This window comes from Manis javanica, chromosome 12 (genome assembly GCF_040802235.1).
Source record: "Manis javanica isolate MJ-LG chromosome 12, MJ_LKY, whole genome shotgun sequence".
NCBI lineage: Eukaryota > Metazoa > Chordata > Mammalia > Pholidota > Manidae > Manis > Manis javanica.
Window position 1 is genome coordinate 79,913,366 of NC_133167.1, and position 15,952 is coordinate 79,929,317.

At 40.3% G+C, this 15,952-nt stretch overlaps 1 long non-coding RNA gene across 1 annotated transcript; it reads left to right on the forward strand.

Moving 5' to 3' along the window:
- The first annotated feature begins 809 nt into the window (after positions 1-809).
- Positions 810-13,654, forward strand: LOC140844789 (uncharacterized). Its single transcript, XR_012123288.1, has 5 exons — positions 810-941; positions 1,876-1,973; positions 10,177-10,333; positions 12,679-12,792; positions 13,208-13,654. It is a non-coding gene; the product is annotated as an uncharacterized lncRNA (long non-coding RNA).
- The last annotated feature ends 2,298 nt before the right edge of the window (positions 13,655-15,952 follow it).

A 15,952-nucleotide genomic window follows, 5' to 3' on the forward strand; every position in this document is an offset into this window, starting at 1 on the left:
TTTTCCATTGGTAAACTTCTGTAGAAAGATTTTCAATGCAGCTTGATGAAATCAATGCTAATTTCTGCAAACAACAACAACAAAAATATTAGTATTGTCTAATACTAATAGTATCATTATATAATACCATGTTATCAGTATCATAGACTTAAGGACTTTAGAGAGAAAGTGTGTGTGTGTTTCCCTTTCTCTTTTGTTAAGTATATGGATCTTTTAGATATCAGGAACTAAAATAAAATACTTCTCATGAAGTTCCTGTTGAGCACCAGAAAACTTTTCAGCAAGCAAGTTGATGGTTGCATGTACCAGCTGGCATGGCATTTTAAGGAAAACACATTGTGGGCAAGTTCGATGACTATCAGGAAGTCACTAAATGAGAATGAATTGTAATAGGCTGGTGACTGGCAAACACAAGTTTTAGAGGAGTTTGGATTTCCCCTAGGAAATCAGCAGTTTAGCAGAAAGTGGTCTGTATTCCCTTCTTGCTATAATAGCCATAGTCTAAATCTTTCAAATCCTCTTCATTGCCTGTGAAACTGGATTACACTGGCCCTGCCTTTGTAAGAAACTTGTTGCAACTATATATTTTAGACTGTAAAGCCATGGGACTTCAGTGTTCATCTAATACTCTTCTTTTCCTAAATAGGAAACAGACTCAAGTGAAGAAAGGATTTGTCCCAAGTCAAAAAATGAGTTGAGATATAACAAACAGTAGGCTTTTGGAATTGGAAGATACTCTTCAGTTACATATTTAAATCTTTTGTTAAATCAGGAATCTTCTGCAACATGTCTGGCAATCATTTTGAGATCTTTCCTTGCAAGAAATTGACCGCTTTTCAGAGCAGAGCATCCTGTTTTTGGACCACCCTAATTGTTTAGGCAGTCGTCCCTGGCAATGAACCCTGGGTTCCTGTGGCTCATATACCTTGACTCTATAACAGGTGAGTCCCCCGGGAAGCAGACTCTAAGATAGAAATGAGCACACAGAAAGTTTATTAGGGAATGCTGTGGGGCTAAACACTCGTAAAGGAAGCGAGAGAAACAGGATTTGTCAGAGAGATGTCACCTGCCATGCAGTTTCAAGAGTACCTCAACTGATGTGGCAAGGGATTTAGGAGATGGGTCACTTTTAAGCTGTCTGGAGTTGGACTGAGAGGCCAGGCCTCTAAGGCTTATGTCTCTCAAATACTGCATGCAGGCAGCCCTGGGAAGGGACATGACCTTGGGGAAGCAGTTTCTCCCCCTGAGGCAATCCCACATGGGACTGACATCTGAGGACTTTTTGGAGGTGACGCTACCAGTCTCTAAAGAATAGAATTTCTTTATTTCTAAAAGGAGGTCTGGGTGGTACATCACACGCACAAACGATAGCATTTTAGTTATTATCCTGTAAATGTCTACTAAAAATCCCTGCTGCCTTTGATTGGGATTCTGTGTATCTGTAGATCAGTATAGGGAGAATGGATATATCAACAATCTTGAATCCTCTAGTCCGTTAACATGTTACATATACCTCTATTTAGGACTCCTTTAATTTCAGGTAGCAATGTTTTGTAGCTTCAGTGTAGAAGCCTTAAGTACATTCCACATTCTTGTCTTAAGTACTTGACCTGTTTTGATGCTGTTTTAAGTGCTATATTTAAATTTTCATTTAAAATTATCTATTGCTAGGATATAGAAATACAATTACTGATTTTTGTATATTGGTCTTATAGTCTGACATTTTGCTAAACTCTCTTCCTTGTCATAGAGGATTTTTCAGTAAACTCCTTAGATTTTCTATGTTTACAATCATATTTTCTATGAATAAGGATACTATTACTTTTTAATTTCTAATTCACATGCCTTTTGTTCCCTTGTGTTGCCACATTGCAGTGGCTCAGAGCTGCAGTACCGTGGGGGAAGGAAGTGCTGAGGGCGGACGTGTTTCCTTCCATCCCAGGCTGGTTGAACAGTATTCAGTCTTTCGTTAGGTAAGATGCAAGTAAATTATAGCAGGCAGATTAAAGTTCTAGAATAGCAACATGGTAAATAAGCATTGGGTCGGTTGTTTAGTTGAAGACCTGTGCTAATTGCATCAATACCAGATACAACAGTAGTCGGAACAAGTTGTAAATAATTATCTACGTCCTAGCTTTGAAAAGGACAATGTTTCACATCCTTATGGAGACTTTTTTCCAAAGTGATGATGGAATAAGTGATTCCTCAGTGCACAGAAGCAGCAAAACGTCCCACAAAACTAATTGTATAGAGGAAAGTTAAGTAGCTCTATCAGATATTCATCACTCATGATCACTGCTGTGCATGCTGAGAAGTTCATGCTTTGACTAGTCTTCAAACACACTTGTCTGTGATAAATCTTTTCGCCTGGCTCCCTTTGGAGGGGATATTGACATGTTAACATTAAGTTCATGAACACATCTCATATTTATGTAATATCCAGAAGCCAGCCACTGCTGCGAAAAGAGAGCGTGAGCATGCTCACGGACCGATTTCCTCCACCCCCTCCTCCCAGCCACCCCGTGCTCAGGTAGGAAGTCAACTTCCTCTTAAAAGCTCCCCCAGTTAACCCTGGAATTTTTGAGGATGGTTTTTCAGTTGTGCCCAGGAATAAAGCTGCTCACATTGCAGGCATACCTCACTTTTATTGCGCTTCGGTTTATTGTGCTTTGCAGACATTGTGTTTTTTACACATTGAAGGTTTGTTGCAACCCTTCCTCAAGCAAGTCTACCAACGCCGTTTTTCCATTTTGCTCACTTTGTGTCTCTGTGTCACATTTTAGTAATTCTCATAATATTTCAAACTTTTCCATTATCTTTGTATTTAGTCTGGTGATCTGTGAGAAGTGATCTTTGGTGTAACTATTCTAATTGTTTTGGGGAGCACAAACCATACCCCTGTACGGCAAGCAAAGTTCATCAAGGTTGTGTGTGTTCTATCTGATCAATCATTCCCTCTCTCTCTCCCTCTCCTTGAGTCTCCCTTTCCCGGAGACACGATATTGAAATTAGGTCAGTTAAGGACCCTACAATGGCCTCTAAGTGTTCAAGTGAAAGGAGTTGCATTCCTTTCATTTTAAATCAAAAGCTAGAAATGATTAAGCTTGGTGAGGAAGGCATGTGGAAAGCCAGGACAGGCCAGAAGCGCAGCCTCTTGGACCAAACATTCCCTTTGTGAATGCAAAGGCAAGTTCTCCAAGGAAATTAAAAGTGCTCCTCCAGGGAGCAGACAAATGATAAGAAAGCAAAACAGCCTTGTAGCTGACATGGAGAAAGTTTTATTCTTCTGGATAGAAAATCAAACTAACTACAATATTTCCTTAAACTGAAACCTAATCCAGAGCAAGTCCCTTAATGTCTTTAATTTTATGAAGGCTGAGAGAGGCGAGGAAGCTGCACAAGAAAAGTCAGAAGCTAGCAGAGGTTGGGTCATGAGGTTTGAGGAAAGAGGCCGTCTCCATAACGTAAAGTGCAGGTAAAGCAAGTGGTGATGGAGAAGCTGCAGCAAGTTATCCAGCAGATCCACCTCAGATCATGGATGGAAGTGGCTCCAATAAGCAACAGATTTTCGGTGTAGAAGAAACAGCCTTCTAATGGAAGACAATGCCATCTAAGGCTTCTGTAGCTAGAGAGGAGAAGTCAGTGCCTGGCTTCAAAGGACAGGCTGCCTGTCTTGTTAGGGGCTGATGCAGCTGGTGACTTTAAGTTGAAGCCAATGCTCATTGACTATTCTGAAAACCCTAGGGCCCTTAAGAATTATGCTAAATCTATTCTGTGCTCTTATCAGTGGAACAACAAAGCCTGGATGACAGCTTATTTGTTTATAATGTGGTTTACGGAATATTTTAAGCTCACTTTTGAGACCTACTGCTGAGATAAAAGGATTGCTTTAAAAATATGACTGTTCTTTGACGACGCATCTGGTCACCCAAGAGCTCTCGTGAAGATGTACAACGAGATTAATGTTGTTTTCATGCCTGCTAACACAGCATCCATTATGCAGCCCGTGCATTAAGTAGTCATTTTGACTTTCAAGTCTTATCATTTCAGAAATACATTTTGTAGGCTATAATTGCCATAGGCAGTGATTCCTCTGGTAGATCTGGGCAAAATCAATTCTTCTGGAAAGGTTTCACATTCTGGATGCCATTCAGAACATTCACGATTCATGGAAAGAGGTCAAAATATCCACATGAACAGAGTTTGGAAGAAGTGGATTTCAGCCGTCGTGGATGACTCTGAGGGGTTCAAGACTTCAGTGGAAGAAGTCACTGCGGACATGGTGAGAACAGCAGGAGAACTACAACTAGAAGGGGAGCCTGAGGCTGTGATTGAATTGCTGCATCTCAGGATAAAACTTGACCTAAGAAAGTAGTTTTTGAAATGCAATCTGGTCTCAGTGAAGATGTTGTGAGTCATTGAAATGACAGCAAAGGATTTAGAATTATTGTATGAACTTAGCTGATAAAGCAGTGGCAGGGTTTGAGAGGACTGTCTCCAGTTCTGGAAGAAGTTCTACTGTGGATAAAGGCTATCAAACAGCCCCCACATGCTGCAGAGAAATCAGTTGTGAAAGGAAGAGTCGATCAGTGTGGCAAACTTCATTTTTGTCTCATTTTAAGACATTGCCACAGCCACCCCCACTTCAGTAGCCACCACCTGGATCAGCCAGCAGCCCTCAACATCGAGGTGAGTCCCTCCACCAGCAAAAAGTTAACAAGTTGCTGAAGGCTCTAGTGATGGTGAGCAGTTTCTAACGATAAAGTATTTTTAATTATGTACATTGATTTTTTTAGACATAATGCTATGGCACACTTAATGGAGTATCATGTAACATAACTTATATGTACTGGGAAACCAAAAAATTCACTTGACTCACTTTATTGTGATATTTACTGTATTGTGGGGTCTTGGAACTGAACCTGCAATATCTGCCAGGTATGCCTGTATCTAGTCCTGCCTTCTCATTTGGATCTCACTTGCTTTTGCTAGCAGTACCCTCCCTGAAAATGTCAGTGTTTCTGCTGTGGATGCACTGCACAGTGTCCCTGAAACACAGTTCTTCCGGTGCCGCACCCCATGACGGGCTTTGTTGTTTAGGCCTTGTGGCATCAGTAGTTGGGGTCAGGGTCTGACTTGGCCTTCGTGAAGTCAGGCTCTTCAGCATGTCACCATCATCCTTCCCTCCACACAGGCCACACAAAGAGGAGAGTGGGAAGTTCCTTACTCTCCTCTGTCAGCTATGCTATTTCTCTGATCTTCTCCAACCAGTCATACCACAAACAAGCAGACAAAAGAAACAAACATGTTCTTACTTTTGTCAAAACATTAAAACATCTATGCATGTGATTCTACCCAAACAGATACCTGCAAGCGTCTCCTGTAAACCTGTGACAGAGAAACAAATCTGGCCATGGTTGGAAACCTGGCTACACAGCAATGCCTTGATTGACAAGAGTCATCCAGTTTAGTGTTTCCATTGCAAAAACAATCCAACAGTCACTTACTAAAGCCTCATGGTGTTCTGTGGAAGACATTGACATGAATATGGATTCAAAGCAAAAACACAATCTTTTCAATGCCATATATTTAGAACAACTTCTACTCCACATGGCCTTTCTGTTCTGTCTTTTTTTTCCCCCAAAATGAACTAAAATCCAGTCCATTATTTTCCAGGCACAAAATTTGTTCACTGTGTTTAAACACATAAGTATTCGATACCTGGCAAATAACAGTGGACGTTTGACTGTAAATGGAGGAGAGCTTATTGTGACATTATATGCAGGTGATGATTGCTGAATCTAACTAATCATGCACTGAGATTCCCAGATAGTCAAAAATCACACCCTCTTTAAAAACCCAAAGCTGTACATTCAAAGGTCTGTACAACACTGAAGGTAGTGCTGGGTGTTCTTACATGTGGTCATTAACTTAATCACCAACACCAAGAATGGGATTGAGAGGATGATTGAGAACATAAGCATCTTGTAAATATCAAACAGGATCATTCCCTGCATTGTTTCTGAATTCTTTGCTCTCAAGTTTAGTCAGATATTTTCCTGTGCCTCATTTTCACTAAACTGGGAAAACGAAAACTGAAACAAAGATACCACCTCATTATTTAATCATCATTTCTTAAATAAATACAGTAGTTATTACTCTTATGTATAATAACCAGGAGTATAATAATGCCTCCCTCCAAAGAGAGAGAGTTTCATTTATAAGACAATATTCTGAAATCCTCTGTTCATTTATCAAAGTGGGGGTTTTGATGAATTAATCAGTTAAAATTTTTTAAAAAATGGTCTTTTAGTTTGCTTCAACTCCCTGAAAATCTAATGAGCTGATCTGGCTCATAACATATATAAATACAACTACCTGCATTTCATTCTTCCATAAAATTGGAAGCAATACAGATACAAAAGGATTAATTCACTATTTTTTTGCTGCCTCAATTAGAGGTTTCGAGCCTATTCAAGCTGCCACCGCATGAGTCATATCAGGAAATATGAGAAATCAACATCCTGAAATAACTTGAATTGGGGTTTGTGTAATGGTAGGATGGGGCGGCATCCCACAAAAATGAAAGCCGTTTATTAACTCTGAAGAAAATAAAACCATCGTGGGGTGGGAAGTCCTTCACGGAGCCTGAGAAGGATAAACTCCCCACTTTGGGGATAGGTGTTCCCCGTGCTAAGAAAAGCTGGCTCTGCCCGGATCAGATAGCAGTGACTTGCTCATTTCCTGTGTTTGCCGTCACTAACATTTCAGTCCCGATTTCATATCTGCTGATTGGTTTCATATCCTCCTCCCTTCCTGTTAAAATTGGAGCCATTTTTCAAGGTCTAGCCTAGGTCTTCCTCTGAAGCATTTTCTAATCCTCCCAAACTTGATTGAATCTGTTCTTCCTTTTACTTTCCTAACAGCATTTCTAATCTATACTAGTCATTTGACCACTAATCATATGCCTACTTTATATAGCTTATTGCATTTTCAAATCTCTTGGTTTGATACCTTAGCTAGATTTAAAAGTCTTGAGGGCAAGGCTCTTTGTTTTATGCTTCAATGGCCCATTGGCTTGTAAGGGGGGGGGCGACTATTACATGGTGATGATCTGGAACCACAGGCCGTAATCCTTTCGCTCCAAGAGGCCTGGTTTTCGTGGAAGATAAATGCATCCATGTGGTCTGTTCTGCTTCATGGTATCATAGGTGTGGCCCCGGAGTGAGAGAAACCTAAATTCAAACCCTGGACCCACCACTTATTAAATGTGAATATAGGCAAGTTTCTTAATTTCTTTTTAGCATCAATTTGCTCATTTGGAAATGAAAGGGATAACAAAACAGTTGGGAGAATGAAATCAGATAATGTCTATGAAGTACTTAGCATGGTTTCTGGCATCTAATTAGCCCTAAATCATGATACTCTTGTTACTGTAAGTGGTTCCGAGGTATGGGGCGGCTCCGTGGCCAGTGAGGACCGAGGGCTGCATGGGCAAGGGGGCGTCATGGAGCTCCTCAGCTAGTTGGACTCACGGGCTCAGCTGTGGTGGGATGAGCTCCCAGCTGGTGTCGGTGGGAGGTGGGCAGTGTGTAAATGAGACCCACATGGAAAGGAGTTGCTCACAGTGACAAGACTAGAAGTTGGGCATCTGACCAGTACTAGCTTTGGGTGGTCTTTTTGGTTTGGTGAGGACACTGGACAGCATCTGGAATTTCTGAAAACAAGACCTGTTTTTCTGAAAAGTAGGTTAGGGAGAGGGTAGGCAAGGATTCAGGTGCCTAGGCAAGCAGATGAGGGTTTAAGGTTCTGTTTAAGGTTAATGGTTTTCTTCCAGCAGCTGCCCCAGGTCCTTCAGCGTCTTCTCCTTCCTGCTGGTCGAGTCATCCATGTTCTTGTGGCCATATTCTCTTCTCCATTCTCTCACCAGCCTAGTGCAAAGGACTTCCTTTCCCACACATCCACCAAATCCCTCTCACCAAGATCACTAATGACCTTCTCTGACCCCGTGGACTCGTCATCCCCCTGCAGACGTCAATCACCTACACTCTTTCCTAAATTTTACTCCACTTTGGCTGCTGTCAGGCCGGTCGTCCTCCGCTGGTATCCCTTTTCTCTTTCTGACTCCTCCCACTCCCACTCTTTCTTTTTTCAGGTTCCCCTTTCATCCTTGAAATGTTGTTATCCCTCCACATTCTGCCTTAGCCTCTCTCTTCGGACTCTGCCCACTCTCCTTGCTCTTGCCCGCCTCTCAAGTACCCAGGCTCCCGAGCCACCCTCGTGCGGAAGGTTCTTAAGCTCTGGTGTCCTTAAGCTCTGGTGTCCGTCACGCTCTTTCTCCTGAGCTCTGACCCTAACTCCGCTTAGTCACCGACAACCTCAGTCCGTGTTCAAAAGAGGACTTTCCGCTTCCCCTCAAACTTGTTCTTTCTCCCCTGTTCCTTCTCTCAGGGAAGGACATCACCACCCTCTCTGTTGTTATTCAGGTAAAACAAAAGTGTTCCTCCTTGACGTCGCATTTCCTATATCCAATTAATCACCAGATTCCAATTCAAACTTCCTGAACCCATGCTCTTCTTCTGAGTATATATATCTTGTTTTGTATCCCATCTGAAAACATATGCACAAAGAGTGCTTATTTAAAAACTGTCTTGTGTTTTACTTTTTACCCACCTGTTACCAGCTAAATCAGTTTTGCCACGTTCTTTTATGGATGGATTTGGAAAATGTACCCACAAAAAAGCTTTAATGTGTTGAAACTGCATAATCAGAAATCCTGCTTTTCTCCATTGTAAGCCAAATACGTTGTTGGTTAACAATGGTAAACAAACTGGGCATCATTTGCGTTATGGAAACTAATGTGCATGCTGATTGTAATTTCAACATCAGAAGAGTTTATACCAGTACTATTTAGAGTGCTACTACTTGAAATAATACAATCAATTTTTATGTGTATTAAAATAGTAATTGTATTTAATTTAGAAAGTCAAACTTATAATACAAATGCTGTGTGGAGCCCTGTGTGATGGTCACCAGTCCCAAAGCAGTGGAGTCCTGGGGTGCAGTTACTGATCCCAGGACCCCAAACACCTCTGCCCACGTGTTATCAGCTGTCAAGGAAAGCAGGGTACAGTCAAGCACTGGGTGGAACAATGCTTCACTCACACAGAGAAGAGTCAGAGCAACGTCAGCCACAGTAGGGGGCTGTGTGGGCTCTGTACCTCTTGGTGAGGAAGTGCCCCAGACCCAAGGCCCTTTTTAACTAGGCTGATTGGGGGTCAGAAGATGGCACACAGGAGATGCTGGCCTTTCCCAGCGACAGCCAGCATCCCCTCAGCCCACCCTCCCAAACGCAGTTTTTCACCTCTGAGAGGCAGGCAGCCACTTCCAACTTGTTAGTCGTTTCTTCTAGTGGTGCCTCTACATATCCAAGTAAGATACTTATACTGTGAATTCTTGATTTTCAACTTTAGGTATTATTCGTTGAGTTCTTATGCTGATTTTGTTTTCTAATGTCATCTGTGCCCTCCTCCCTCCCTGCCCTCCTCCCTCCCCCACATTATCATTCTCTCCATCCTCCTAGTACATTTATGTCATCATTTCTATTTCAATTAATGTTTAGGATTTTTATTATCATGACTGTTGGTTATAGCAGAGCCCTGTACTGTGGTATATTACATTTCCTTTTTACCACAAGTATTTTTGTTTTTTCCTGGAGTTAAATGTTCTTATTTTAATGAGTTTTCATATGTTTCTTTTTACCTATGACTACATCAGCCACATGCTTTGCAGAAGAACTATAAAAGTCTTCTCCACATGGTCAGGTTCATATAAAATGCCTCCTAGAACCCTGCATCCAGCTGCACTAATCTTAACTGGTTACAGTCTAAGCCTGCTGCACACCCGTTGTCCTGGACACCTCCCTTCATTGTTCCTGGGAATTCTGTCCTTCTCCTTGTTTCTTTTAGGATTACTGAATTTCTTGATTACTCTTTCTTAGATTACATGGGGTTTTGGTGAAACATTTTGCCCAATAGCTCCCTGAGAAAGGAGTCAAAAGAAATTATATTTTGGGGGAAACTGAATGTCTGAAATTATGTATTGTCACATTTGATTAACAGTTTTGCACGATACTGAATTTTGAATTGAAAATCATTTTCTCTCTGAAATTCACAGGTACTTGTCCACGGTCTTCTGTTTCCAGTGGTGCTGCTGAGAAGTCTCATCATTCTTGGATCCTAATTTTCATATGTGATTCTTCTTTTTCTCTGAAGCTCCTGGGATCTGCTCTTTCTCTGTGATACTCTGAGGTTTCGCAGTGATGCACTGTGGCGTGAGTCCTTCACATTTATTTTTGTGGGCCCTAAGTGGGTCATTTAAATCTGGGAATGTACATCCTCATTCTGAAAAACACTCTTGTATTATGTCTTCCATATTTTTTCTCCTTTTTTGTTTTTTTTTTTTACTACTCTTGGTCAGTGTATTCTATTTTCTGGGTAAATTCCTCAATTTTATTTTTCAACCTATTCAATCTTTATATTTGCCATTATATTTTTATTTTCAAAGGACTTTTTCCTCATTCACTCATTCTCTCACCAACACTTACTGAGTTACTATGCTATGCCAGGGATTGTTTTAGGTGCTGGAATATGGCACAAATCCCTTCTCTTGAGGACTGTATTATCTAATGGCTGAAGGTAGATGGGGATTGTAAGTACCAAGAGAGGTAGGTAGCACTACATTCAAAAACAAAACAAACCTCAGGGCAGGCCTCACTGAGAATGTTACATTTGAAGAGAAATTTGAAGGAGATAGATATTTTTATTTTCTGAAAAAAATTTTTACTATAGCAATCTCTTCTAATTCATGGGTGTGAATTTTTTCCTCCTTGCTTTCAGGTTACTTACTGTAAACTTTTTGAAGTTTTCCTTTGACCTCTATATATACTCATCTCTCTTTCCTCAGATTTCCCTCTGCCCTGCCATTTTTTTTCTCTTTTAATTTTGTCCTTCATTTTAAAGCCTTACCACCATGTTTGATGATCCTTGCTGGTCTTTCTATTTATGAATGAAATTTGAAAAAGCAAACTGGAAGCACCACACGTGTCTGTGTGTGTCAGCTGTTGAGCCTCCCCGGGTGATTATGTGGACATTTAGCGATTCCTGGGTTCCTTTCCCTTGGAATGGCTGGTTGCTCCAAAAGCAGCTTGCTTGTGCTGTCTGAGACGTAGGTGCCTGACTGCCAACACCCCGGGGCCACGTCAGTATGTAGGTTATAGCTCGGTCACCCTGCGTGCAGTCGAGACTCTGCCCAACCTCAGCGTCCCTGTGTCCCTGAGCCCAGAGCCTCTTTGATTCTGTTTCTTCTGAGGTGAATCTCCTGTTTTTCTGCCTGTGCACAGGAGGGACAGCTAGCTTGCCATGTGGGCTTGGGAAGAAGATAACACATGTGGGACTGATTGTTAACTTCCCCTGTCCTCTGTTGTCAGCCCACCCCACAGCCCTGTTCTGAGAAGTACTTGGTGGCCCCGCTTCCTGAACTGCCCCAGCCCTCTAAACCAAGACAGGCCTTGCTCCCCTTTAGCAGCCACCTCTGCCCCTCGAGCTGGTCGAAGGATGCAGCGTCCCTTCTCTGCTAAGTTAATCACCACTCATCCATCCATACTTGATCTTCCAAAATCACGTCACTATCATTCATCTACTCTTATCTCAGGACCAATGTCATTTGTATTCATATGTTGATCCTTTACTTTTATTTTATTGGACTTTGTGTAGGGAGAAGAGATAAATCTGCCTGGTTGAACAAGTCTATAATAAATGATTCAATCCAAATTACTTGTGAATCTGCTTGAATATGTGAAATAAATTTTTCTCTTTTGGAATGATAAGAGTGTTTCATTCTCTATAAATCCTCCAAAGTAATTTAGAGACTAAGAAAATAGACATATTTCCTTAACGTATTTCACAAACCTTTTGCTTAGATGACAAAGTTACATATTAATAGTTTTCTTGGATAATCATTTAAATTCGTTCATTAGGTTTTATTTTTAAATTTAATTTGAATATTCTGAGTAATCTGGTTTCCTCTTGTTAGAAAGCCTTTTGAATTTTAAGATGTAGAAGTATTTTTAAGATATATCTCCTAGACCTAACATTTAAAAAAAAAAACCAAACATACTGTCTTAATAAATATTACCGAAATTAGTCAAATGCCAAAAATTTATAAGCATCTACTCTGAGCCTTAGCAACATGCTCGGTTTCTTGGACCATAAAATGTTGGACAGATCCCTGGATATGCGTCAACTTGGAATTTGATCCCAGTTTTACCACTGGCTATATGACCTTGGACAAAATAAAGAAGCTTCCTGATCTCAAGTTCTTAATCTGTAAAATAGGGCTTACACTAGTTGTCCTAACACTGTAAACTGAGTGATTCTTTGATAGTTATCAATATGTAGAAGTAGACTAGATAGAGATTTGAATGGCGGAGTCCTTATTCACAAAGACCTGGGAAACTCCAAAGGCAGCATGAATATCAGACAAAAAGAAGTAATTCTCTTAGGTTGTCTCCTGCTCTTTAATATCTCTTTTCTCCCAATTTCTCCTTTTTGATAATCTTACTAAAGTGAGGCTGGGTCATGTCATATTCTAGCTCAGAAATCTCTCCCCGGGCTGCAGGATGAAGACCAGCGCTCCTGTTCTTATTGTCTTCCACTCATGCCATGTGCACCAGCCACTGGAATAGGAAAGAGACCAAGATGGCATGACTGTCTTTTCATGTCCATCACTCACGTTAGTACTGAAACCTTATTCTCCTACTCTACTTTTATCTTCAGTGCCAGCAGTAATATCGCTTGGATTTCGAAGAAAACATTTTTTTCTGGTCCAAGAAGATGCCTTTTGGTGGGCCAGGGTATGGATATCAGTGGGAGGGAAGATTTTACTCATAAAGTGACTCTTAAATAGTTGAAATCTGAGGTTGTCTACAGCTAAACACTAAGTCTTTCCAAATCCTAAAAGGAAAAAGGTCAATAATAGATTTTGCTGAATTCAAAATGTTTCTCTCATATATTTTTATATCCTTTCCATGTTTGCTTGTCTATACCAGGATTAAAGTAAGGGATGATTCCTAACTTACTACAAAGTCACGTTTTCATTATGTTAAATTTGTCATTATTTCATGCTGTTCTCCTTGGGATTATTCTAGGAAGAAACGAGGACTAGAAACAAGGGAGATGTGGAAGGAAAAGCATCCTGGCAGAAAAATGAAGAAGGGTCTGAGCAGAGGAGAGAGGAAACAAAACCGAGAATTGTGGCCATCCAAGAAGGACAGGGATGGACGCGAAAGGGGCTCCTCAACTGGAAAAGACGGGTTACCGCATGAGGAGATCTGGCTCCAGAGAACAATTTCTTTTAATATGCTTCCTTTTCCTCTTTCATTAACTCAGGAGTACTTGGCTTTTCACTGTTACTATAGAGACATAATATGAAATTGAAACTTCCTGGTACAAAACCAGAAATAGCTTATTTAAATGGCAGAAAGACTACAAAAACCACCTTCATTTTGTTCTTACTATAAGCCCTGATTCTCCATGATACTTCCTTGAGCACAGACTATGTATTAAGAAAAAACTTTGGTGATGATATGGCAGTTGTCCCATCAACCTTTGAAATTAAATGATCAATGGGTAGTATAAAAAAGGCCAGTACAGAGTAAATTTTGTAATATTTTAAGTCATATTGATGAGACACTTGATAGGAATACAATTTGCTTTTTATTCTGGCATCACTGTTTTGAGTAAGGCGAGAAAACAAATAACATAATTTGCATAATGAAACCATTGAGAGTAAATAGCTGTCTTTCTTCAGAGGTATCTGTGCCGTTTTGATTTACAGTTTAGATTTGTTCAAGTTTATTTACCTCCCTCCCCCAACTGAACAATGCTTCTGATTTATTCCTGCCATTTAGTGTCATATAAATTCAAGTGTTCCACTAGGAAGAGAAACAGTTCATCAAGTTGCAACTATATTAAGTGAAACATTCTCTCTGATACGTTTTTAATTTGTTTTATTCCCATTTTGCTATTGTAATTTTCCCACCTACCAGTGGAGATAAGGGACTGTTTCATTCTTATTCCTGTGGCTTGCTGAGACCACATGCTCATTCTGTTAAGGAGAGTCCGCTGATCTGCAGGAGGAAAAAGGGAAATCCACTAGGCAGGGAAGCCCTGAGACGGGACTGACCATCCATGAGTCAGTCAACAGGCGCTCCTGACATCTGACTGCTATTTATTGTTGCTCTAGGAGCTGTGGGGATCTAGAAAACATGCACAAAACAGTGTTATTATCTGGGCTGATGAACCCACTGCTAATTCAGGCTACTCTGAGTATTTGATGTACATCCTTAATGTTCCTATCCTTTCCTTCCTCCACTGGCGGGAGGTTTAAATGTAGGGTCCATGGGCCATAAAAAGCCCTTGGATGGAATTCAGATGGTCCATAAAAATTCCATCTTTTTAATAATTAATCACTAACTGAAATTTAACAGTTCCTTCAATTATATATGTAGCACAGTGGTATTTAAGAGTGTCTGTGACCTTATCAACAACAGAAATCACAGATATTTTCATAACACATTATAGCTGTTGGAGATCTCTGGAAATTCCATTTATGCTTTATCACTATTTTTTTTTTTGAGAGGGCATCTCTCATATTTATTGATCAAATGGTTGTTAACAACAATAAAATTCAGTATAGGGGGGTCAATGCTCAATGTACAATCATTAATCCATCTCAAGCCTAATTCTCATCAGTCTCCAATCTTCTGAAGCATAACGAACAAGTTCTTACGTGGTGAACTAATTCTTACATAGTGAATAAATTCTTACATGGTGAACAGTACAAGGGCATTCATCACAGAAACTTTCGGTTTTGATCACGCATTATGAACTATAAACAATCAGATCAAATATGAATATTCGTTTGATTTTTATACTTGATTTATATGTTGATCCCACATTTCTCCCTTTATTATTATTATTATTTTTATTTTTAATAAAATGCTGAAGTGGTAGGTAGATGCAAGATAAAGGTAGAAAACATAGTTTAGTGCTGTAAGAGGGCAAATGTAGATGATTAAGTGTGTGCCTGTGGACTAAGTATTAATCCAAGCTAGACAAGGGCAGCAAAACATCCATGGATGCAGATTTCTCTCAAAGCAGGGGGGATGAGGTTCTGAGCCTCACCTCTGTTGATCCCCAATTTCTCACCTGATGGCCCCCCTGCGACTGTGCCTGTCTTAGGTTGTTCCTCCCTTGAGGAATCTTACCCGTCTCTGGCTAACCAGTCATCTTCCGGGCCATACAGGGAAATGTAAAGATGGTAAGTGAGAGAGATGCCATATTGTTTGAAAAGGTTAGCTTTTTACTTCTTCGCAGATTTATGCCCTGTGGCTTCTATGCCCAGCACTTGTCTCGAGGTATCTTTACCACCTGGAGGAATTATGATACTCGGTAAATTCTATATGAGGCACGAATTCTATTTAAGCATTGTAATTAAGAAGGAAGAAGAAAAGCTATAGAGGTAGCAGATGGAAGAAAACATGGGAGGATTGATTATTTCTTTGACATATCTTCTTGTAGAGTACCTTAAGTATGTATAGGTTTTAAACTACTAACTAATTTGCACACACATATTAACATAATAGGAATACGGTGACATAAACAAAGCAAATCTATAATTACCATCCATCTCCAGTGAAGCCAAGAAAACCATTTAGGCACCCTAGGCATTTGTGAAAATTTGTCTATGATATGATGGATATTGTCCAACTGTACTTGAACAGTCTGAGAAAAATCAGACAAATTAAGGTAGCCCATTTCTGGGATCTGTTCACATCCCATATGTTCTTTTAACCGTAGATAGTCTATAGTCATAAGATTTTGGAGTGCTA